This window comes from Trachurus trachurus, assembly GCF_905171665.1.
Source record: "Trachurus trachurus genome assembly, chromosome: 19".
Lineage (NCBI taxonomy): Eukaryota > Metazoa > Chordata > Actinopteri > Carangiformes > Carangidae > Trachurus > Trachurus trachurus.
This window is the reverse complement of record NC_139913.1, coordinates 8835456-8860947: the sequence shown is the minus strand read 5'-3', so window position 1 is coordinate 8860947 and position 25492 is coordinate 8835456. Positions and strand designations below refer to the sequence as shown.

General features: G+C 43.3%; 1 protein-coding gene across 3 annotated transcripts in view; it reads right to left on the bottom strand.

Annotated features, from left to right (window-relative positions):
* The window catches only part of ptprea (protein tyrosine phosphatase receptor type Ea), a 52205-nt gene that overhangs the window by 16785 nt on the left and 9928 nt on the right, over nt 1–25492 (bottom strand). For all 3 annotated transcript variants that reach the window (XM_083993570.1, XM_083993571.1, XM_083993572.1), the window contains exon 2: nt 9806–10104. The gene's annotated coding sequence lies outside the window, so the exon portion shown is untranslated. The remainder of the gene's footprint in view (nt 1–9805; nt 10105–25492) is intronic.

Here is a 25492-nt window from a genome sequence, read left to right as displayed (position 1 = left end):
ACAAGATTGAAAGCAAGCGAACTATAATTAAAAATGAGCGCTTGAGTGAGTGAAGACACAATAAACCACAACAAACAAGAAGACTTTCAATAACCACATTAGCTTTCCCGCTATATTGTTGCATTGCAATTTGCAGAATAAAGCAGGAAATAGAATATCGCAGTTTTCTCCAAGAAAGTTTAAAACATATCTAAACAAGTAACTTTAACTTTAAACACTAATGTGATTATTTAATATGTCGCTTTTGCATTTCCATTCGTTATAAATAACGTTATGAAACCAATCAAGCTGTTTCTGCCTACATACTGTACAGTACTGGAAGTGACAGCGCTGCAGCCGCTGTGTTGTGTTCACTGAGACCTCCAGCACCTGGTATGTGCTGTATGACTCACAGATCTGTCTGCACTGATTACGACCTGCCACCTCTGAAAACCTGCATACCTCACAGCGCACAAACAAAAACACATGCACGGACATGGTCCTGTCACAATACGCTGCAGACGAGCCAGTCCACTGCAAGGCCTCTCTTTTGCTTCTCCATCCTCGCTCTGATCATAATAACTATGAGTGTGGGAACTGTGATTCATGGTGGACTATGTCGTTTGTGTTCCCAAACCAAGAGGCTGACCTTTTTTTTTCTTGTCTGTGACGTTTTGTTTAGGAGGATGAGCTATCCCTCTCTGTGGATTTGTGTTTTCCTTGTGGCGTGCTTTCCTGCTCTGTCAGTCTTGAGTTAAAAAAAAAACAAAAAAACCAAACCCTGAGGAGACATGATGATACCCCTGCAGTTCTCCGCTATTGTCTGGCTAATTAGCTCCAGACACCTAACCCTGAGAGAGGACGAGCTTGTTACCAATAGAAGATAAGATAAAGAAATTGGCTGTGTCGGCCTGCCCACAGACAGAGCACTGTCAGTTCCACTGAACGTGGTTTCTCTGGGCACAGAGTCTCTCTGTCTCTTCAAATACATCAGCTGGGGAATTTGGAAAATGGGCGGTGGGTGTAGGGGGCGATGTGACAGGGTGAGCGGGCAGTAGGTACATTGTGTCCTCTGAGCGAAAAAGCTGCCAGACTGTTTACCCTTTAGGGCCACAACGTTATTTCTTTTTTAAACTGAAACCTGCGAGAGATGGCTTATTAGGAGAAAAAACAACCCGTCGCCTGAAGCCCTCTGTGCTTTTTTCTCGCTGCTGTGTTGGAGACATGTTCGCCACCTTTTGCCTGAAACTGATCGACTTAATTAAGCGTTCATAATTCACAATCAGATGCAAATTAAATTATGTGTTTTTAATTAAAAAAAGGTATAAATTGATATTTTAAGAAGTAGCTGATAGCTCTGTTTCAGATAATTAGATAAAAAGCTCAACACCACTCTCATGTCCGTTAAATTAATCTTCAGCCTGGGGAGAGTTAGCTTAGCTTAGTTTAGCATTAAAACAGCAGAGCAGAGAGCACTAATTATTAGTTTATTTTGAGATAAATGTCCCTCTCATTATTTATCTTGGTATAAATTCTTTAGTGTCAACCTGAAATACTGTAAAATGTCACATACTGTTGTGGGTTACAGTAACTGTCTCTGCCAAATATAGCGTCTTATACTGTATATCAAGTTCGTTATACCGTACTCTACTTCTCAATTTCCTGGATTAAAAACAAGATCTTACCTCCCCAGTGTTGTTCACTGCTGTGCTGTCTCATTGTGGTGCAACCACAGAATGACTTGCAACTAAAATAAAGAAGCCTTATAATAGAGGAAAACTATGAGAGGTCTGATCTGTGCGATAATAAGTGTTGGGTGGATGGCATCATAGTGTTTGTTTCTGCAACTATGGTAACAGGTGTGAAGTTTTGGTTGTAATGTTTGGTAATGGAAAGGTGAAACAAAAAGAGGAGGATGTGTGAGGTGGTGAAGCTGCAGGTTATTTTTTGTGGTTTGGACATAAGACCACAACAAATCGCCCAGTCGGACCGTTTTTAAGTCTCTGATGTAAATAATGAGTTTCTAAGAGACAACAGTAATCACAGGGTTAAGGTTTACGTCAGTTATGCTTGAGCAGAACGAACTCTGCACGATGTATAGTGAAAGTTCACACTTTCTATTTGAGGAGGTCGTCCTCGAGTCACCGCGTCTCTGTCTCTGCCTCTGCCTCTGCCTTTGGGGAGCTGCAGTGTGTAAACCTGGGTCGGGTTAGCTATTTAAAGGACAGTGCGCTACATTCACAGCCTGGACCGTGGAGACGAGGCCGGGGTGTCCATCTGCTCACACAGATGTGCGACCGTTTCCTGTGCCATGTAACCTAGTTGGACAAGGTGTTGGTGTTGCTCTTTCTAAACTTAACTCCACTCTATTCCTGCTGATTCTGCTCTGCAGATAACATCAATAAACTACACTCACACTGCATCACAGTGCAGTCCGTGCATATAGTTTAAAGATTTAAAATGCAATCCCAGGAGCCAGGTTTCTAAGATTTTAAAGATTGCACTGTGGATAATTCACTTTTTTATTTATTTATTTTTTAGATTTACTCTGCGGTTCCCAATGTGTTCCCATGGTAACCTGGCCCTCAACCTGGCACCTGTGAGATATTGAACAAGTCACTTTAAAAAAAGGGGTGGGGGTGGGGGGCTCAGTCCAACCTTTTGTGTGACTAAACAGCTCCTGAGTTAAAAAGTGTGGGACGAAAAGTGTTTGGTAAACGAGTGTTACAAACCTGGAGCCAGTTAAAAGAAGCACAAGCTGAATATTAAATATTGGAAATAATTCTGGGTCAAGTTAAATTTATAACCAGAACAGTTTTACAGTTTTAATGCGCAGTAGCAAGCAAAGCTTTATTAGAAATACATTATAAGGAATGCAAAATCAAGTTGGTAATGAACTTTTCTGAGATTTTTGCACCTGTGTTATTTATTGCAATAAATTATAAATCTTATTGTATTCATGCAGTGTTTGCAGAGTGGGATAAACAGGAGAAACATGGCTTATTCCATGGCTCGATGGCTGTCTATCTGCTCTGAGATCAGTGTAACTACTTTTAACGTGAGAGAGATTAAGGCAATAATTCTTTTTTTTCCAAGTCTCATGTAAACGTACTGACACATGATGTACATGATGGCGTGAAAAGCTGCCCATAATCACTGACTAATCTGTCTGGTTTCCTGTTCAACACTTGATGCGACATGTGGGCGTTGATGCTTCTGAGCTCTTGGCAACTTTATCGGAGCAGGTCAGAGTAAAAATAACTATTGTAATGAGTAGTATCACTGAACTGCCCTGCACCCCCAGCAGCTTTATTATGATTATCATAATCATCAGGAGCATTTGTAGTGGTGTGTCACACTCTGCAGTATCTCGCGCCAGCATTGTCTTGCTACAGTAACAACTCTACCTCTGCAGCACGACTTTCTTCCTCCCCTCCTGCGCTCCTAGCATTGTCATTAATCAATTCCTGCCTCCTTCCCAGGGCGCCCAGACGCTGTGGCAGTGGTAATGACCTTGGAGACCCGCTGGCTCCGCTCTGCAGCGTCAGCCCTCCACCTCCATGGGAACAAATGTATAGCATCTCCCGCAGAGAGAGCTCGGCTGAATGTGTGAGAAAATGCATATGTGCTCACTGTACGTGTGCTGGTGTTGGGTTTGCATGCAGCAGAGATACGTTTACTTTAACAAAGAGAAAACTCACATTAGCCACTGCCAAGGGGAAGAAAAAAAAAAGGCTGAAGTCGGTTGCCAGGTTCAGGCCATAACATCCTGTTGACTGAGATATGGCGGCCGCTGTGTCTGACCCTAAAAGCGCTGCCATTAGGAGAGGTCCTCTTTGGAAATGAGAGCTTTTAGGTGGTGCATATTAGTTAAAAATAACATGGTGCTACATGAGAGGCGATTATTGATAATCCTCTTAAAAACATTCCAGCCATAACTGTAACATTTGAGAGCAGCTCTTGTTTAGGACTTTATGTCTTTCATAGCAGTCGGGAGCTGCCGTCACATTCTAGCGAGGCGTGGAAACCAAGACTGTAATTGGCAGTAAATATTTACACCAGTCTGGTTTGCACGAGCAAACATCACATCTGATCTTACACTTGGTTGGCTTGTTTGAGTGTCACTTAGTCTGTGTGTTCACACGGCCGTGTGAATGTGCAAGTGTGTGTCTCTCACACATAAAACACACACGCAGTCACAGTTAATATTTTTCCAAGGAGCCAGTAGGTCTTTTAATCACTCCTGATCTGCAGATTTACACGCCTGCACAGACACACTACATGCATACGTTTCTGCACCAAATCTGCTAACTATTGGCATGCAGAGCTACGCTGCCTGACTGCTTGGCATGAAGAACCCACACATGAGGACTAGTGCATACCCACAAATTGACAAACGCTACAGCAGGGATCCATGGGAAATTCATGTGCCAGGGCCTGTTTGAGGACCACCCTGCCAGAAATCATTCTGTTAGTGGTCCATCATCCACCAACACATGTGTATGTGTGTGTGTGTGTGTGGGGAGGAGGGGGAGACAGTCTCCCAGTGAAGGCCTCATCATGTCCTCCCAGCCCCTTTACACCTCCCAACCTGACAGCGGTGAACACAGAGGCATCCATCTTTCTCCCACCCTGACACCTCTGGGATTTACCTCGTCCTCTCTTTCAATTATTCAGGGACAGAGCAATTATGTGGCCTGGGATCAGAGCCGTCGATGGCCGGAGTAATGAGCAGCAGCTGGGCCAGAAAGTGACAAAACTGGCGTTGTGACACTTCTCATTATCACCCAGCACTCTGTGATCACTGGCGCACTGCGATGAACAGGTAGCACCACGAGAGACATGTTGGAAGAGGGAGAGAGAGAGAGAAGACGAAGAAACAACTGTGTATAACAGTGTGAACCTGTCAGCACGGTGACATATGGGAAATATGTGGCTCAACTTGTAGGAGGAGGACAAAAAGCTTTACACACGGAGGCAAAATAACAAGCTCTTAGACTTAGAGATGTATGTCAGGTGAGCACCTGTCGGAGGTTTAAGTGGATGATTCACCTGCAGCCTTTACATTAAACGACAACTGACATCTTTGTCGACCTCAGTGTTTCTCATGTTTTGTCCGTTATGACTATTAGTTATAATTACCGGTAGTTGTTTTCCTCTCCAATCTCACATAGTTATCCGAGTCTAACAAACAAACAACAACACAACAAACCCTGTAGCAAAACATAGTGAAATGAGCAGTGGCGTGCAGAGACTTTTTGAAGGGCAGGGGCAAAAAGAAAAAAAGGGCACATACAGTGCGTCCTTGCCACTGAAGAGAGCACTTTAGCACACATTTAGGCCCCTTAGAGGGCACTTTAGCACGCTTATTGGCTTTATTATCGTATTTTTCAACAATTGGGCCACGAGAGGGTGGCCCCCTGAACCCCCCCCCCCCCCCCCCCCTGTGCACGCCACTGGAAATGAGCCACAATCAGCCACAACTGGAGTCTTCCTTTACTGAATACTGACAGTAGCTAATTAAAAAAAAAAACTGAGTCTTTTCTCTTCTGTATCTTTGAGTTTGTTGACAAAAACGTTGTTGTGTTCACTGCTGCAATACTACAAACCACCAACCTCTCAAGCACAGTAATTAAAACATTATATCTTGTTTGTTTACAATAACTGCGGAGTGAGAAACAAGAAGTTGTGGCCTCTTTATGGGGAAATGTGTGCGTTTGCTGCTCCTCACTGCTGGGCTTTGTGAGACTCTGTAGTGACTGGGCAGTACCAGCCATTTCCTACGACTCCCCAGTACTGATGCAATGCTCCACTAATCACTTCCTGGTTGTAGCTTTGTTTATAGCTCACAAACACAAGAGTCTCATCTTGACATGAAACCAAATGAAAGCAATTCCTACCAAGTACCTTGTTATCATCACCAGAAGTCATTATGGACAAAAATGAGATGCAGACTCAATACACAATTTTCCTTTGAACTTCTCAGTTTTTATTTTATTTTTATGTTTTATAGTTTGTAACATACCAGTACTGTGGATGTGTGTTTAGACTGTGTGGTTACACTTTATTTTGCAGTTTTAGTGCATTTTTTAAATCCAGGAATCAATGTGTTAGTCATTCCTCCTGATTAAAAGCTTCTGGTGGTGTTACCTAAATTCAGTTTACGCATCAGAATAAAATCTGAAACAATAAATGAAATGATGACTGGCTCTCACATTATGGCAAAATCACCTCTTAAAACTGACCATAAATTTGTCAGAAGGCTTTTTTTTTTTTTTTTTAAGTTTTATGGTCAATAAAAAGGATTAAACAGATTAAAATGTGGTTCTATGCAGAATCATAACAGCTGACTCAGAAGCCGTTTGGAAGCCTGATTTTTTTTGAGAGCATTACAACCAACCAGACTGTCTCCCCCGAGAGTGTGTGGCTCATTTTTATGTCATCTCATTCAAGCGGAGAAATAACAGGCAATTGAGAAATCCTGTGGGACAAAGGAACCCACTTCACTCAGACGGATGAGAATAAATCGTAGTGTCAGTGCCTGTAATGATGACAATCCACAAAGTTTTCCTACTGGTGTTAGATTTATTTAACATCAGCGCTGAATCTGATGCAGGAAGAGGAGCTAAACAGACCTGGCTCTCACAGACAACCAACCCCTCAGAGAGAAAGAGCGGGGAGACAGAAAGAATAGAAATCCCTCCATTTTCAGACAAGGAGAAGGACACAACGATAACCACACTCCTTTGGGGTCTGCACAGGACAGACAAGATCTATCCCCTAAAATATCCCTTCATTCCCTGAGTGAAAGATGGGGAGGAGGAGGAGGAGGAGGAGGAGGAGGAGGAGGATGAAGGGGGGCAGCGGTGGAGAAACAAGTGATAAGCACTGCTGCGGGAGAACAAAAAGCCACTTGACTCTGGGGGAGGAAAAGAGAAGGAAGAAGAGAAGAGAGGAGAGGAGACGTGGGACCAGAAGGGATGAGTGAGCGGCCCACGCTGCCTCTGCTGCTCTGCAGAGATAGAGCAGACCTGTCTGCACACTGCAGACACGCACTATAAAACCTTCTGTCTTTTTTTTTTTTTTTTTTAAGGTATATGAGCACTGTGTCTTCTGGCTCTTGAAATGTCCGCAGCTCTCCTGCATGGGAAGCGAGATTTTAAACTGTCACGCAGCTCCGGTTGCCATAGCAAAAAAAACCTCGCTCTATCACACTTGATTTTCCACCGTTGCTGCGTCTTTACGCTGCTTTTATCACACATCCGGCAACAACAGCTTTGACAAACAAGTATAGGAAAACAAAAACAACTGCTATTTCCACTGCACAGTCCAGATTGAGAGAGGCGGGCGCAGTGATTGCTGATTTAAACAGCAGCCTGTCTTCTCTGAGAGACTGTGGAAGTGGAAGCCCAGTAATTATGTTACCAAAACCCAAAAACCCCAACCTGACACATTTTCACAATCCTTTCGCAGGATCACGGCCCCTGCAGAGCAACATTATGAGCAGCACTTTGTTGATTAAGCTTGTGTAACCTTGATGTTTGCTCTCTCTCTCTCTCTCTGCCTGAATTCTATAGGAATATGAGTCATTCGCTGAGGCCTTGGGCACCATAGTGAGCCTCATTGTCCTCTCTTCTAGGCTTATAACAAGAACGAGAAAGGACACACACGCACGCATACACACACACAGACCATACGGAGAGCAAACGACGAGCTTAAGTTGAAGGCCTCTCGGAGAACTCGCTGCCCTCTTGGAAAAAGGAAGCACAACATCCAGTCTTCACACACTGCTGCGAGACAAGCCCGCATGCTGGGGGAAGGCCTGTCCCGTCCCTAATAGCTCTTGACAGAGGCATGGAGGCATGACAAGGCATCAGGAACCATGGATATGCACAACCACCAGGCAGTGTGTCACATCACTACATCTCAACAACAGAAAAATGTGTTTGACCTGCGGGGCACAGAGGTAACAGAGGGGTCAAAATCTGAGCTCCAAACTAAACTGTAGAGCTAAATCTATAATACGTGACTGTTTTCCTAAAGACCTGACAGATTGGGGTCATTGAGAAAAAAAACTTTTCAATGTTTGAAAGTCATTTTCATACCTTACATAATCAAGACTTTTTTTTTTCTTTTTTAAAGTAGAGCGAACGAAATCCTGCCAACACAAACTAAATCCTGTACGCAAATACATTTTGACCCAGGTCTGGTTTTCAGTGCTAAATAGAAATGTGAAGGTTGGGGAGATACAGCAGACTGCAGCAATATGTAAAGTGTAAATACAAGGACAGAGGAGAAATAATAAGGTTTGAAAAGAAAAAGAGAGAGAGGGCAAAACAACCTCCCTGCAAGATAAGAAATGTCCTCGCTATTATGGCAACATTTCAAAAGTTCACTGGAAACACCGAGGTGTCGTCTATCTGGTTCATTCATAGAAAGTTTGGGTTCTGCACAGCTGACATCAGTCATGTACCCTCGGGGTCGAACTCACGCACCCAGAGAAAGCTACTGTACTTGCGCATAGCTTCTTCTGTGTGTGTGTGTGTGTGTGTGTGTGTGTGTGTGTGTGTGTGTGACTGCATGTGTGCATGCCTCTGTGTGTGTGTTTCTGCAGTGTAAGCACATGCTGTCCTCCATCTGCTGTTAGATAGAGATTGTTTCCTTTCCTGTGCAGGCAGCCAACCAGCCAGCCTTCCTGTACCGCTCTGCTCCAGAGGGGAAATGGGAGCGAGACTGCCACACACACACACATACACACACACACAATCCTGACAAAAAAAAAAACCTGGATAAGATACGCACACATACGCAGACACAGACACAGCTGGACAGACAACGACTTAGCCACACATTTTCAACACAAACACACTCATGAGCGGTCTCCTCTCCTTTCTCTTTCCTTCCCGTCTCAGACTTTGGGCTTTGTTTTCCATTCCTCCATCGACTGTATGTTGCCTTTGTCCTTACTTTATCATGGTCACACACCTCCACAAATCATTAAACAGCTTGGTGGGGACTAAAATATTTGAATTGCACAACAATGCGGGGGATTGTTAAGCACAGCAGAAGTCAAAAGCACTGGAGCTGAGAGGCTTTTCCAGCTCCAAAACCACTAAAAGTGACATCAGCGCAGAGAAATTCCCATAAGTCACCATGCATAGTTTGTAATGACAGGCTACTGTCTGCAGTCACTCCCATTTGTGTGCTTTTGTTTTCAAAATATAGCTAATTCAGTGACACATCTAAGTCTGTGCCCTTCATTATTCATAATTTAATGCCACAGTATCCTTTTAAAAGCAGAAATCTGCCTCTGTAATGTCAACAAAAGAAGGAAGTGTGGCATCAGGGGAATGGCAAAGGCACTCAGGTCTCAAGTTGAGGCTCAAAGTCCCAAGAGGCGAAGTATAAAAAGCTTTTTTATAGTGTGAGACAATAAAATTTAACAATCTAATCAACATGGGATCTGAATATCAGTGCAGCCTAAAACGCAGACGCCTAATCACAGTCACACTGTATGGCTGGTTTGAATCAGCTGCAGCATGCGGAGTCAAGTTAATGGCGTTTTTACTACTGTACAGTTTTACTGTGCACACTTCAGTGTTACACTTCCTGTTTCTTGGTACTTGTTCTAAGCAGAAAACAGATACAACTGGGGAGTTGTAACTGGAATCATCACTTTTAAAAAAAATTGAGGAAGCAACTGAGGGGCGTCAAACTGTAAGGATGTGCAACAAACTTGTGATAAAACTGAAAGTTCAACTGAGAGCTTGAGACAAAAGATCCATTACATTACATTAAACATGTGTGTGCATGTGTGGACAATCACCTGGATGAGTGTTGATTCAATGTGTGCTGACTCTCAGATCCATAACAGCAGGTCACATGGTGCTGACGGATCCAGTGGTCACATTGTTCAGTCAGAGGTTGGACATCCGGTGGAGGTGGAGGTGGAGGGGGGGAGGCAGCAGCAGCAGCGAGGGGTCTGAGGTCTGCTCACACGGCCCAGAGAGGAGAGCTGCTCCCTGGATCCAGGCGGCGGCGGTGAGATCTGGGTGTCAGAGCTTCACCTCCAGCAGCTCGAGTAGAGTCAGCGCCGCGAGTCTTAAACGGGAAGCAGCTCACCACCTTTATTTAAACACAAGAGTGAGAAAGGCAGACAGCATGTTAGACAATTAATAACACAACATAGACGACGTGGTGGTGACACATGAGGAGGAGAGGCAGGGGGATGAGGAAGGTGTGAGACAGTTCCTGTCTTGAGCCGGAACAATGTGAAGCAAGAAGAAGAGAAAGAGAGTAAGAAAGAAGACAGCTTCCCCAAAGAGGAACACTGTGAAACAATACGAAGCCCCTAGAGCATTGTGAAGCAGCACATACAGTACATATAGTATATATAGTATAGTGCTGCTTTAGTTGCCCTTCAGTGTTGCCCTTCAAACACGATGACACGATTTAGCTTTGAGGCAAATGCAGAAGAAAGGATGGCGACTTTGCTCCTCGCTGGAGGAAACGGTGGAGACGGTGGCTAAGAAGGCGCCCGAGGGTGATATGCAGATGGTCACAAAATGTAACCACGGCGAAGAAAAGACTTTTAAATTAGTCAGAGGAGTTCAATGAGTAAATTTTTTTAGGAAGTAAAATTTCATAAAGACTTCTGCAATGCAAATCAGTCTTCCAAATCCAGCAGACTCGGTGCACGTCCCTGTGCATCTCGGCTAACCTCATTTACCAACTTAAAAAATTTAGTTTCCCCTGAATCCTGGATCTACTGGTGGAATAAATATGCACATCCGCTCAGATTTAGAGCATAGTTTTACATAAAAACCTCCCTTTGTCTCACTATCAACAGATGTATTTTGATTCCTGACAGAGTGACTGATTTCTTAGAATAATTATTATCATATTACAATTCATTATTTCACTATTTCAGTCTGTTTGCATGAATAAATAGTGCTAGTGAGTTCATGTGCTGTGCATAAGCTGTAGCAGAAATTGCAGGTTGGTGGCATCTCATATATAATCCCCGCTATCACCCAGGGGGAGGTCTGAAGGAGGTTTATGAGAGGAGGAGTGGAGTGTGGGAAAAAAAAAACAGGACATGGAGCACAATTTATCTACCTGGGAGCACTGAGCAGCCACAGGAGCTGGAGGAAGAGTTTCAATATGGAAACCTTGTAAGTACGGTTTTACTTTCGGCTGAAGGAGAGTGGGCGAAAAAACTCACAGGCAGATTATTTTGATCCTTCAAAACGTGAAACTGCTTCCAAAAAAATTGAGGAAGCACACAAGTCTCCGCCACCAGCCACTTCCCCCACCCCCCACCCTGCTGCCCTCACAACTTTGACATTTTTGGAGACACACAAGGTTTTCACCTGACAGCGGCAGGGAGCATACCGACCGGTTGCTATGGCGACGCGCTCGTCTAGCCGAGCTGGAGGGAGGTGGGGAAGGGAGTCGGTGGTGGCGGTGGCGGCAGTGGTTGGGGGGCGGGGGTCCTCTCTTTCTCTCCCTTCCTCCCCCTGTTTCTCCATTAGGCTGTAGCAATAAATGAATGGACACGTCTCCCACATCTCTACCCTCCTCCTCCTCCTCCTCCTCCTCCTCCTCCTCCTCCAACTGGAGCTCAATGAAAAACAGGCAGTCAACATTTGCTCTGTGACATCCTGGAAAATGAGGTGTCATGCTTGAGGATTTCCATGACAGCCAAATAATGGCTCAAGCTACAGTGTCAGAAAGCAAAATAGAGAGGAATGAAGGAGGAGACTAAAGAAAGAAAGAAAACGACCACTTTGTTAATCCTGTGAATATTCTCAGATTTACACCCAAGTTCCTGGAAAGCTCTGCGAGGGAGTGTTTCAAATCATATATCATCTCATGTTCATAAATAAATGATACGAGGTCTGACGGCGTGGAATCAGATCAAGCAAACTATTGAATAATAGAAGAAGCTTCCTGTAACGGAGCCGAACGCAGAGACGACGGCGAGGGAGAAAACAGCAGCAGCAGATGAAAGCTGCTGAATACGGACCGTGATCTGTACGTCGTGTATAATCATTGTGTGTAATCCCCGTATGTCTCTGGAACAAGCTCAGGTCCATATAAATAAAAAGAGGTCACCATGCGACGCGGCCTCTCATCGCACCGACTGGGCAGTAAACTGCAGAGCGTTGCCACGGCGACAGTCCCACCCAGCCAGCCAGCAGGTATATAGCCCACTGGACGCTTTAAGGTATGAGAAAATAAAAAACTGTGGGAGGAAGTGAGAAGAAATAAAGTGTGTGACAGGCTTTTTACCTGTCAAGTGCGGCTTCTTGGTTGCGCTCTGAAATGTATTTCCTTATCTTCTATAGCCCTAACCTACAATAGCACGACCATTATCGTGTTTATTTCAGAGTGGGAGCACCGTCAGTGACAGTGTGTGGTGAAGATGACAGCCTTTCATCACCGTCTTCAGCTACATATCACTTCCTCACAGACACATTATACTGGCGCATGTGAGGCACCGCGAAAAACACCACAACGCACATGACTGTAGTCTGACTTGGGAGCCAAAATGTTCTCAGGTACAGTACATAAAAAGAGAGAGACACCACACTGTGATAGGAGGATGCTCTTTGTAAAGGCTTTATGAGCTGTAACTGAGAGTTTTATCAGAATGTTTAATGTTTACTCAAGTGGACAGTGAGATACGCAGTATTTTATGTCATATATAGACAGGTGGAAAAGACACTCCACCAACACACACAGAGAAAAGAGGATGTGTTTTCTTAAAATGCATGAAGTTTGTAATACTACCGTCTTAAAATCTGTTGTGGCTGCTTTCAATTCAACACCAATAAAATGAAGTGAAAATGATCTGTACATTGGAAATAAACAAACCTTTTCACAGGAACACACACACACACACACACACACACACACACACACACACACACACACACACACACACACACACACACACACACACACACACACACACACACACACACACACACACACACACACACACACACACACACACACACACACACAGAGGCAGTGCACAGAAATGACACATTATCTCTGGCACTATCTGATCTCTGCACACTAGGGCTTCGTGTGCGTGCATGTGTGTGAATTTGTGTGTGTGTGTGTATGCGTGCTGTTAGAGCTTCATAGAGGTGATTTAGGGTGAACACTGTCCAAATGTCAACATATGGACTTCTGCAGGTGTAAGATTTACAGCAGCAGAGTCAAAAACACACTTTCACCAAAACTCTCACAGAGTTGTTATTTCCCGGACAAGCCTCTAAGCTCAGCTGGAAATATATAGTACCAAGGTGACAAATAGCAGCTCAAAGACAGATGGACACTTCACACACACACACACACATCTCTGCATATATACACACAGAAAGATACACAGACTTGGCTCTTTGACTCATCCACCTCTCCAGGGTTGTGGTCAATCAGATTAGAGCATCATACGGAGATCTCCAAGTGCACCAACACAAATCCATTTATAGAGATAAGCTTACAGGGCAACTGTTAGGATACACACAGAAACACACGCACACAGACACACACACAGACACACAGAGTGAGACAGGGAAGTCGCTTCACCCACTGAGCTACAATCGGGTCCCAGCATCAGCACAACACTGTGTTTACAGAAATCCTCCCTGACCTGCAGCTGTGTGTCGCTTCCAAAAACACAATGACTCCAAAAACAAGTACAGGACCAGCGACCACCCCCGGGGGCGTTACAAGATAAAGCACAGAGGTCATGCTTTGCTTTTTTCCACCGCCCCTCATGAAAATCAATCAGTGGGTTAAATTAAGTTTCTCCTGATTATATATAAAAAAAATACTATTTTCCTAACATTTCTGTTTTTAACAAGGCGCTGAGAGATTCATACTCAGTCATGTTCTCACATTTTCCTCTTTGTCTATTTCCTAAACGCTGGGTAATGGAAAATAATAGAAAACACAGCAATAAGGCGGTGTTAAATATTTAATAATAATAAGGCTTTAATTAGAATAGAGCTGCAGCAACAGTCTGGCACCTCCTTTACTGAGTGCGTGTGTTAGTGAGAGAGGTGAGAGAAGCGAGGCTCATTGTGATTTATGGTGTTTACAGGCAAAGCTGAAAGGGACAAAATCAGCCGCTGGATGAAAAACCTGCAGCAGCAGAAATGATAATAAATGGCAATGCAGGGTAACAAATGCACGGCGTCTGTGTGGACTTTATGCCTCCGTGATCAGACGTGTGAACGGAGCCACGTCCCTGATGAGCTGTCCACACGTTGTGGGCTTAATGTTGCAGAGCAAGGAGGACAGGCGGCAGCAAGGAGTGAGATTTGTGCTATGTGATGCTCTCCTCTCGCCCGCCCGCCCCCACCTCTCTTCCAAGCACACCGGTGTATCTTGGCATCCAGGATTGAGTGAGTGGCCCTTAGCCAAAGCAAGCAGGATGTGAATGTGATAATATCATATAGCAGCTCTTCTAAACTTGGCAATCTCTGCTATAATCAAATATCTGGAAATTTCCTAAAGGGCCCGGGCGGGACTAGATCATTTACAGACAGACTGCGTATGTGACAGCTTACATCAATAGTGTTATTTGTTTAGTGGGCAGCTAAATGAAAACCCAGGTTTAATACTTACCTGTGGCTCTTTCGGATCAATAACCAATAGAGTGATGGAAAAACGCCTGTGCGATGTGAGAAACGTCCAAAATCCATCAACGATATGTGTGAAAAACAGCTGCTGAGGCAAAGTGCAAAGACTTCCAGATGGTTTAAAAAATATATGTCTATCCATAAACTCCCCGGAGCTTCATATTTCATATGTGTTAACATCATAAGACTTAATGTGAGATTTTCTTTTCTTTATGATCGCACACATACAGCAGTACAAGTCCGTCAACCACTTCGGTCCTGACTGGAGTATCTCAACAACTATTGGATGGGTTGCTATGACATTCAGCAGAGCCCATTCCCCCTAAGAATGAACTGTAATAACCCTGGTGATCCATTAATATTTCATATCACACCATCATCCACTCAAATTTTTTTTATCTATAACCACATTTCTGCCAAGATAATGACAGTCCAGTTGGGGAATACTGTACTTGGTTGGTGATAATTTAAAAAAGAATCAATACCCAGATGCTAAACCAAGATGATCAACATTAGAAACAATGACATATGTATTCATTGTTTTTCAGCCTCACTGTTCATATGCATTTGATTGACTTTTTTATAGTCGTCTCTGAGGATTTTGTGATTTTAGCCCTTTTGTGTTGCAGCCTGGGGCGACAGTATAAAGCTGTTGTTTATTGCATTGTTTGTTTAATGTCTGATGAAGGTCTGAAAGGTGGTTTGTTTAGTCGATACTGTGTCGACAGTGTGTGGGAGTCCACTGCTTTTCATCCTTAGACCTTCCTTAGGAATTCACTCTGGATTATAAACTCCTTCAGTTGCGCAGCAATAAGAAGGACGGTGGAGCTGGACAGCACATCAAGCCAAGTCTTAAGTCTCAAGTCCCAAGATCCAGACATGACTTATAGCTGGCCAGAAGCCTTAAGAAATCCTCAGTTGCTCATAGCCGCAGCATGTAAAAACAGACATTATTCAGACTTCCATCCAACAATCCGATACACGTCCCCTCAGCGAGCGGTGGTGTCTCTCTTCCCTTCCCACTCTCACGTCCTTTCCCAGAGCTTATTCTCCCAGGCGCCTGGGAGCAGCTCAGACAGAATGGGGTTAGGATTAAACAAGTCCCCAGTGGAGGATTCCCTGCAACACTTAAACTCCATGAACCCCACCTGGTAAATATTCATGACAGCGAAACAGTGGTATTCCAAGACAAGTGGCGAGAAACAAGCACATCTTCACACGTTGCCAGTTACAAAACCAGCCTGTAATAGACACACACACATGCACACAAAAGGCCCAAACCTACACATAGAGACTGACATTAATGGGCATGTAAGAAACATGCACACCCACACAAAGGGGAGGAAAAAGCTCAGTGGATTTCTCAAGCTATCTGTGTGTATATCTGGCAACAGCCCAAGGCTACATGTCTTGTCTGTCTGCACAACCTTGTCTGGGAATGGAGATGTTTCACACGTCAGAGAGAGAGAGAGAAAGCCATGAACGCCCCCACTTCTTTCACAGGGAACTGCCAAAAGTAGGAAGCGGAGTGAGAAATCAAACCCAAATCAAGCTGTGAAATAATACGTAATGATGCTCTTTCTCAGAAATGGGTATAATTATGCACTTCATATCATTGCTACTGAAAGGTCAGGCTGTCTTTTGGATGATTTAGCACACACATCAACAGCAACAATCATAACAAAAACATGAATTAGACTAGTTTTGATTATGTCTGTACTGTGGTGGGCCAAATCAAAACTATCCCTCTGCAAACCATAAATCTGACACCTTCAGCTACTGGTCAGGGAAACAGTCTCTCTCTCTCTCTCTCTCTCTCCGCCTCACGTCTCTGTCATTGTACGGAGCTGACTCAGAAGACTCGCTGTCCGCAAGCAGGAAGAGAAACAGTTTAGGTCACATCCTGTGTGTGAGCTGTAGTTCTCAGCCAAACATGAGGGGTATAAAATTAGCTGGACTGTGAGAACTAGAAAGAGATATGGAGTGAGGGGGCCTCTCCAACCCCCTAACGCATAAAAAAACAGAAACACAAAAGGTTGCAGGAGAGGGAGGGAGTCGGAGCCGTACAGTAACTGGAACAGCACCATCTTTCTGTCAGACGTGTGACAACTGACTATACTAACGCACATGCCGTCGTTTCATCAGCACTGGCTCTGTTGCAAGGCCCGATTAAACCAGAACAGAGAAGGAAATGGCACACTAAAGCTGCCTATGTGCAAGCTACAGCTTAGAACATTTATTGTGGGAGTGTCTCACACCCATAATCCAAATATTAGTTTTCTAAAATTAAAATCACTCTGTAATAAACACTGAAAAATACCAGCCCACAGCTGACGAAGACAAGTGGCTCAGTGACAAGAAAATAAAGAAAAAACTCTAAAGCTGTTACACAGACACAACAAATAGGTTAAAATATTACAAGAAGGGAATATAGAGCTTGTTGTGAGCTTTAGAGATCACCTGTCATGAGGAGCTGGACAGGGCTGTAAATCTCAAGGCTCAGATTATTTATAATTCATAGTCTGGGTGTAGCCACAGAATCTAATAGTGATCCATCACACTGTTGTTCAGATATTTTTCTCAGGCCCAGTGTTTCAACAAGACAGACAGACAGATCACTAACACTGCTGACCCGACAGCTACACTGCACAAATGACTTCTGGATCCAATATGAACCAAGATATTGTTTTGAACTGTAACACCCCAGATGATGAGAAATATCTTCTATCCTATCCAAAAATGATTTGTAAACAAAACCTTGACATGTTCGACTATCATCTTCTTCCAGGTTGTCATGGCTAACTGGGTAGCAAAAATGTAACTGCCATTAGTATTCATTTGGAGATGTGTTTGTGCATCCAGTATTCACTCTAAAGCATCTCCTGGGGGAAATGTGTGGATCTTTATCTGCCAAATGCTCCAAATGTGTTCACCAGCTAATTGCTAACTTTGTCTCTGAGCTGTTTGATGATGGATAGGGGGTATAACGCCACTTCCTTTGCGGAAAACCAGTTGAAAATGATGTTATGAGAGCACTGACAGTGAGTCAAAACATGGAAAACAGGAAGTGCACAGTCAGATGTTAAAAATTTGTGGGTCAGAGTCAGACACTGTGAGTGTGATGTGGTGGGCTTGTGGCTGTTAAACATGTTGAATGTAGCCGTTCATTTTGGTAGATGAACCCAAACTATCCCATATCTGTTTAAATGTGCACTTCATGCAGAAAATTACTGTCTTTCTACACACGAGTACGCCTGCAGAGCTGTGTGTGTAATGCCTGGGAATATAAAAGTTCAGCAATTGAAAAAAAAGCAGTACCAAGAGAATCTACTGTTTTCATGGGAAGAAAAACTACACAATGAAACACACATTTAAACGGATATTGGATTGTTTTGGCAGCCATTTTTACGTTTCTGTATTAAGTTGGCTTACCTAACTGGGAGTGTGCTGATCACAATCTACTGTAATGCAAGTAAATGTACTGTATATATGACTAACAACACACAAACCTGTATAAAAGTTGGACAGCAAGATGGTCAGGATGGTGTAATCATCTAAGTTAATACAGTGAAGTAAGCTGTGATCTCACTGCTACAGCTCAATAACCCAGTTCTGCTGCCCAGAAGAAAATATGCCCAAGACAGGAAGTAAAAGCTCATAGGAAAGACGCCCTGTGAACTTGAATCAACAGGATATGGATGATTTACAGGGTAACATCCACTGCTCTCAGGAGTAGTGACCAACCACGCCTGAAATCAAGCTCTCAGACCTTTTCTTCAAAGGCATCACTTCAGCTAATCTACAAGAGGAGGCTGTGTGCATAAGTAAATACTGTAATCTGGTCATCAGATAGAAGGGAACTTGCACCCCACACCCTGCCCTCTTTCCAGGAAACAGGGATGTAAATATTCAGTATGTTCATCTGACATGTAATGTGAAACATAGGCTTCTGCAGGGCTGCAGCTCGGAGGGCAAAGGGATCAGATTTGCCGATGCAGTGACCGTCATTTCTGATATTTTCCAAAAATGAAAGCGAAGATGGAATTTCATCTCTCGCCACAGAAGCTGCTGCACGTTTCATGAACAGACCCGAGAGAAGTGAGTCTTGTTCTTTGAGGGCAATGCATTAGTGTCTGCCTGCACTTCAAACAATATCAAACACGGGATTTCTACTTTGGATCATAAAATTATCCAGGGGCTGAGATTACAGATGCAAAATAGCAACGGTGTGTTATTTCAATCCATTTCCTAGCAGTGTTACAGTGAACCCAGAGGGAACTCGTGATCTGAAGAGCCGAGAGACGAGCCCTGCTCCGGTGCTCCATCTTTAACAGGTAACAGGAAATTGGCCATTCAGCATATCATCTACAGTAGCTGCTCCAGTCAGCCACGGACTGATGGATGGCAAGTCACACTCGAGCGGCGACGCCATTGATTTTCTTCTCATACAACCCAAGACTGCTGATTCAAGATAATGTCGCATTTTTTAAAGGCTTCACTGTGATATTGTGGTGATACATTCAGCCCATGAAACTGATAAATGAGTTCAGGCAGCATTGGCAGGTGAGATTTATTTCAAGGGCACAGATTTATTTGTCTGGTCATGATGGTACTTTATTTATTACTTATCGTTAAATGTGTCCATTCATTTATGGAGCAGTATCAGGCTTTTAAATAAATTATTGAGAAGGCGGCGAAAACCTGAAAGTATTGTGCGAGACGAGACTGGTTTTTCGTGTGTCCTGTGAAATGTTGTCCAGAGCTGTGAGACGCTGTGCAGCCAGTGAACGTCTGTGTCATTTAGTGACATTTCACAGTATTTACCACATCACAGTTTGTCGTGACAGTACAAACCGTGATTGTGTTATTAGCCTCCGTTGATCCAAAACGGCAGCGCTCTTCTTAATTTTGTCTGAGCTACAGTAAATACGATTCCATCAAGCTCAGACTGTCATAACTTTCTCTCTGTTTTGGCTTTCCACAGTGGTTTACCTTCATAGACTGACTTGTTTTTCTTTTTTTCAAACCTTGACTAAAATCTGAAATCGCACTTGTACTAGTGCAGACAGGGGGAAAAAAACAACATGTACATCTGCTCAGACATGATTGGGAGCTGTGTGGCAATACGCTTGAAACATCCCAGCTTGCTTTGTGCAAATATGTGTACACGATAAGTGAGGAGAAGTTGAATGAAGAAGAAAGGCGAAAACCATGAGAGAGAAGTTCAAAATCTCTTTCCTACCTACACACATGCAGCCAAACAATCTGCATGGAAATGTTATAAGGTTCCCAGCGCCAGTGTTGAAGAGGTTAGGAAGGGTTGTAGCTGCTGTTCAGGGATTTCAAAAGCGTTTCTTTTGGTGCATTTGAAGACATTTCTAAATAAGTCAAGAGTCATTTGGAATATTTTTACATCAATATCTTTCCTCTTCCAGTAAAATATTTTTCAAGGAGTCTTCTGAAGGTGTCGGCGGCTTAGGACGATTTGATTATGAAACATTAATCTGATCAATATCTGAACAGAGCCTGGCTAACAGTATTAGCTTTGTCACCCTTTTAACATTTGTACCTTATTGGTGAATGTGCAAACAGGAAACATGGACAGAGAGAAGTGACCACATGCTCTAGTATGTCTTAACCGTTCATCAGCAACAATAAAAAATAAATACTTCCTGATTGTTCAAGTGTCTGACATCATAATGTAGATTACAGCTTAGTCATTAGCTGAAAAGCAGAGTGTGAGTACGACCATGGAGAGCAGGAAGGAACAGAGTGAAGGTTTAACCATCTGAGACTTCCTGCCCCACTCCTCAGCAAGCCATTCACTGTGATGCGCTGTTTGGTTGTTGTGTGCCATTATCTGGGATGTTCAGCATGGACGGAGACGGGCGTGCCAGTGTCTTTTACAATAATTTAGCTCAGCATGGATGGATGGATGGATGTAGTCCTGGTGCTAGCTCCAGTCCGGCTACTATCAGTCTTGGCTATCGCTGAGGGGATGAAAAGGTTGGGGGCTTGTCAGAGAGTCCTGCTACCTGTCACGGGGATTACTGGTGTGGATCACTGGAAAGAGCTGTAAACAAAAGGCCCACGTGCGCAGCTCTGAGGAGAGGAGATAAGAAGATGTAGGAGGGGTTTTGATGGAGAGGTTGGGATGGGGGGGTGACTGATCATTGTTTCAAGCTAGCAGCTGTGTGATGGATTTCACACACGTCTTCTCGTCTGTCTCCGAATCCCTTTGTGTCCGACAAAGAGCAAAAGAGCATATTCTGAGTGCATGTAGTATGGAAGATCACCATTTTACCATTCGTGTCATTTGCCCCCGCTGCATAGCATGCATGGGTGAGCAAACACACCCCCATGGTCCTTTGGCATGCTCAACACAGGCAGGCATGCAATTATAGTCTGTCAGATACACTGGTCTCAGGCAAGAATATATCCAGGAATGAAAAGAGAGAGAGAAAATAACAGTTCTCATTTGCCATTAGGGAAGCTGGTTGAATTCAGAGTGAATCCATGGATATATCAGACAAATGCAGCAACATGACAGCTCTGAATTGTCTGTGCCGGTATCACACAAGTGCAGCATCTTGGCTTCGCTGCGCACAAAAACTGAACAGGATATTGCATCCCTCGTGACATAAGCCGTAAGCAGCCCCCCTTCATTTTTAGCATCAGTGACATTACACAAGCAAATAACAACAGAGATGCCATGTCAGCCTCTCCAGAGGGTCAAAAATGTGGGGATTAGACTGTCATTAATACTGAATCTGGATTATAGCAATCCTGAGGCAGCTCTACGGCGACAGATTACTTCTATCCCAGCCCCAGCATTGAAAGACAATGGCACTTTTTGTTCCCCTAGAACTGACAGTACCGCACAGTAACAAAGGAAGGACTCATTTCTAATAGGGTCAGGAGTGATTAGACAAGCGGCAGCCCTGGCAGCCCATAGAGGGGCCCGAGATCCCCCAGAATCCCCCAGAATCAGACTGGATTTGTCAGATTACAACCTCACCAACTCCAATTAGCCTATTAGTGGAGTTAGCTGCTGTAAAAGTGGCAATAAAGTTTCCAGGCTATGACTTTTGAAGATATTTCATTATAAAAACGGGGCCCGTAGTAAAAACAGTCACTATTAAAAGCATATATCTTTTCAAGGTTCACCAGTTACAAGTGGCACCCGGCTGTCTAGACATCCTCACATATCTTGTGATGGCAGCCTATCCATTACGGCCGTTGTGAGCGCTGTGGTGCTTTTGATGAATAATTTATTGGGCCCCCCACAAAAAGGTCTAAGATTTGAGACCGAGACTACTGAATCTGTACCGAATGTATAAATTCAAACACCTCAGTACAACTTATTCCTCTACAGCTAAAAGCCCAAATTCTGGAAAGTACTAAATTGCAGCGTCTCCAGCTATCTCTGCTGGTTTCTATGGATAATTAACGCAGTGTTTTCTGTTCTTTTGTTTTAACAGTGCAGTATAGCCTACCTGTTTCCTTTTCTTATGGGATTAAAGTAACAGTCTAATGTCTTGGGTTTCATTAATGTTCTTACAATAAAACAGGTTATTGTTATTTCAAAGGAAGAAATTCAAAGGAAAGACACAAAGCAGAGAGAGAGAGAGAGAGAGAGAGAGAGAGAGAGAGAGAGAGAGAGAGAGAGAGAGAGAGAGAGAGAGAGGATCAGTGGGAGTTACCATAAACAAAAAGTGAAGACAGGAAAATCTGAAGACCGAGGGAGGAGGAGGAGGAGGGAAGAGAGAGAGAGAAAGAGAGAGAGGGTGTACAGATCAGCTAGTGTGACCTGTCATTGCCCCACAAAAACAAATGACATCAGAGTAACTGCCAATCAGCTGACGTGACTCAGAGAGGGGCTGTTAGAAAAAACCACTCACTGCAATCACACCATGGATTAGTCAAATCTCACATAACTCGCATCGTGTTTTAATTTTAACACAGAAATCACGTCCTGCGTGGCGGCCTACAGTGGTGTGTTTGTTTGAACGAGCGCACGAGCCCAGCCTTTTATAAATCAGCCCTCAGTAAAGTGATTATACAAAACACCTCGGTCTAATTCAACTCCAGTCATATTAAAAGAGAATCAATTTAGAGGGAAAAGTTTAAAAGCAATTACAGTGGCTGGTACGAGTGGCTCTAATAAACGTAATTAGATGCCGCATGGGTGAAAAGACATAAACCATCACAAACGGCAGCGCTACAGGCGTTTCCACCGGCCAACAATTGCACTGTGGCCTTATTAGCTGGAATCATTGTCTGTCATTTGAGCAAAGCATGTTATGAATCTATAGACTACACTTCTGGTAAATTAAATATCAGGAATAATAGATTTCCACTTGAACAATTGCAAAAACACCTCCATTGAATAAATCTAATTTAGCATCTGTAACTAGCCACAACAGGCATGTGCAGCTAACTAGCATGCAAACAAAACACTGCTAATGTCATTACCTGATTCACCAACACACCAAGTTAACATCCTCAAAGTGTTTTTTCTAATACTATTAATACTACAACACACTGTGTAAATCAATAAAACATAAATCCCTCTATTACTCTTGTCATGTTTGAAGCTAATTAGCCCAAAACAACTCGCCAGATGTGACACTTTGGGTTTTCCCTAATCTTAGACTTAATGATGTGTGTTTTTACTCTGCACTGCAGAATAATGCATTATTTCCACGTCTATTAGGACCATCAGTTGGTGAGGATGCTAACTTTTTTGTCTAGTAGGATACTATCCTTGGTCCTTTAACATACAATTATGCAAGTGCAGTGTAAAACCGTTCAAGTTAGACCTACAACAGATACAAACTGCCAGTGAAAGCTGTCACTTCAGGTAACAAAAGCACTGCTTACAGACCAGATATGAGAAGCTGAACGTTGCTGTAGGTTTTAGTCTGATTTTTTTTTTCTTTTTTAAACTCACCACAAGTTTCACTTAGTTCTACAACTGTTATTGTAAACTGTATTATCTGCTGTGGAGAACGGAAAGCTTGACAGGCAACAGAGGTTTAGAGATTGGCTGTCACTTACAAAAAAAAGTTTCTAAGTTTCATTCTGAGCTCATTCAATATTTGCATAGGTACCAAGGATCAGTATGTATTTTGTGTACTGAACGTTATACATCTGAGTTTGTGTATGTGAATAAACGTTTAACATTTAACACCAATTATTGTAGCTGTTTCTTTTGAAATCAGGAGATGCACTTCTTCTTCTCAGGGCGTCATACACTGGAGGATGTTGACAGAAAATCATTTCAAATCTGCTGAGCATCTAAAGGTCAAAAGCAAAGAGCACTGCCGCTAATAAACCCACCTACTGTTACAGAATAACAATCTGAACTCCTTGTTTACTCATCCTTTTCTGTCACAAAGTAGACACAAGCCAATTTTAATGATCAAATATGGAGTGCTACTGAAGAAGGTGCCTCTCTTTGAATCGCTACTACTGCACCAGAAGTAAAATATACAATACACTACACTCTCTGATTTACTGCATGTTAATTCAGTGCAAACCAATGCAACTTTTTCCTGCTGATTGCAGAGAAAACGTTTCAACCAGCCGCTTTTGTAACAGATAAGATTAGGCAGTGACGGTGAGTGAGCGCCTTTGCACACTGTTCTCCCCAGGGTGTTTGACATACATGAGCTTGTTCTATGGTGATCTGTATCAGACAAAATACCTCAAGTTTTGTAATGAGGGCCCACACAGTAAGAAGCTGAGCTGCATGTTAACCAGGAAAAAGGGATGAAGAAGTGGGACATTATGATGCACTGGATCACTTTGGATAACTGCAGGTCTGTCTGGGGGGCAGCCGGATAAAAAGAGCTGAAATAAGCGCCCGTCAGAGCAAAACTGGTTTGGATTCATCATGAGACAAGTGTTTTCTTCCACTTAAACATCTTCTCTGATGGTAAAAACTGTTTCCCTTTGTCCGATTTTCATTTTCTGAGCTAATCGGCTAATTGGTCTGGTCCATGTCAGAGAATGTCCCAGAGCCCATTGTGACGTCAACGGTCCAAAACACAAAGATTCAACACGCAGGGCTGTAAAATTAAAGGAACAATACAATCAAGAATTAGTTTTTCACTCTTGATTGAAAATGGAGTGAAAAATTAACTGATTATTAATATTATTATTATTACCAATTCAAGGATGAATGCTGCAAAATAAAGAGGCTGTGAACGCAGCTTATGTGGGGTTATATGCTGATCTAATGCAGCCTTCATCACTCACCCCCCCAAAAATTAAACCCAAACAAATTAGTTGAGAACTCAAACGCCATCATGCTGGCACACCCGTCACTTGTCATCATGTCTGGCACAAACACTGTGTGCTTTAAGAGAAGAGATCCCAGAAGCAGGAACCCCCTGCCACCAACACCCCAGCAGGATCTGAGGAAAACCTAATTGGACACATGCAAATGAAAGATGTGTTAAAAATTCCTCTTCATGATGGGGGGATGTATTTTGGCACCAGCAACCAGAGCTCCCTGTGTTTAAAGTCTCCCAGTTGTGCTAGTGGTTGTAGTCTGAACTGAATTATACACCCACCCCCCTTTCTTATTTCTCTCCCTCTTCCCTCATTCTCATCATTTCCCCTCCACAGCTTACACCCAACCCCCACCCCCACCCCCCACTCCTATGTATTTCCACAATAACGATTTGCAGGCACAGGAATGCAGGGTGAAATGCATATATAGCCCCGGAGCATGTAGGATTTTATATCACACTTCACACTGATATGATAGTAACAACATGGGTGGGGTATAGCTGTAAAAACAACCCCCTGTTTCACCTCTACCATATTTTTGGAGCTCATGGAAA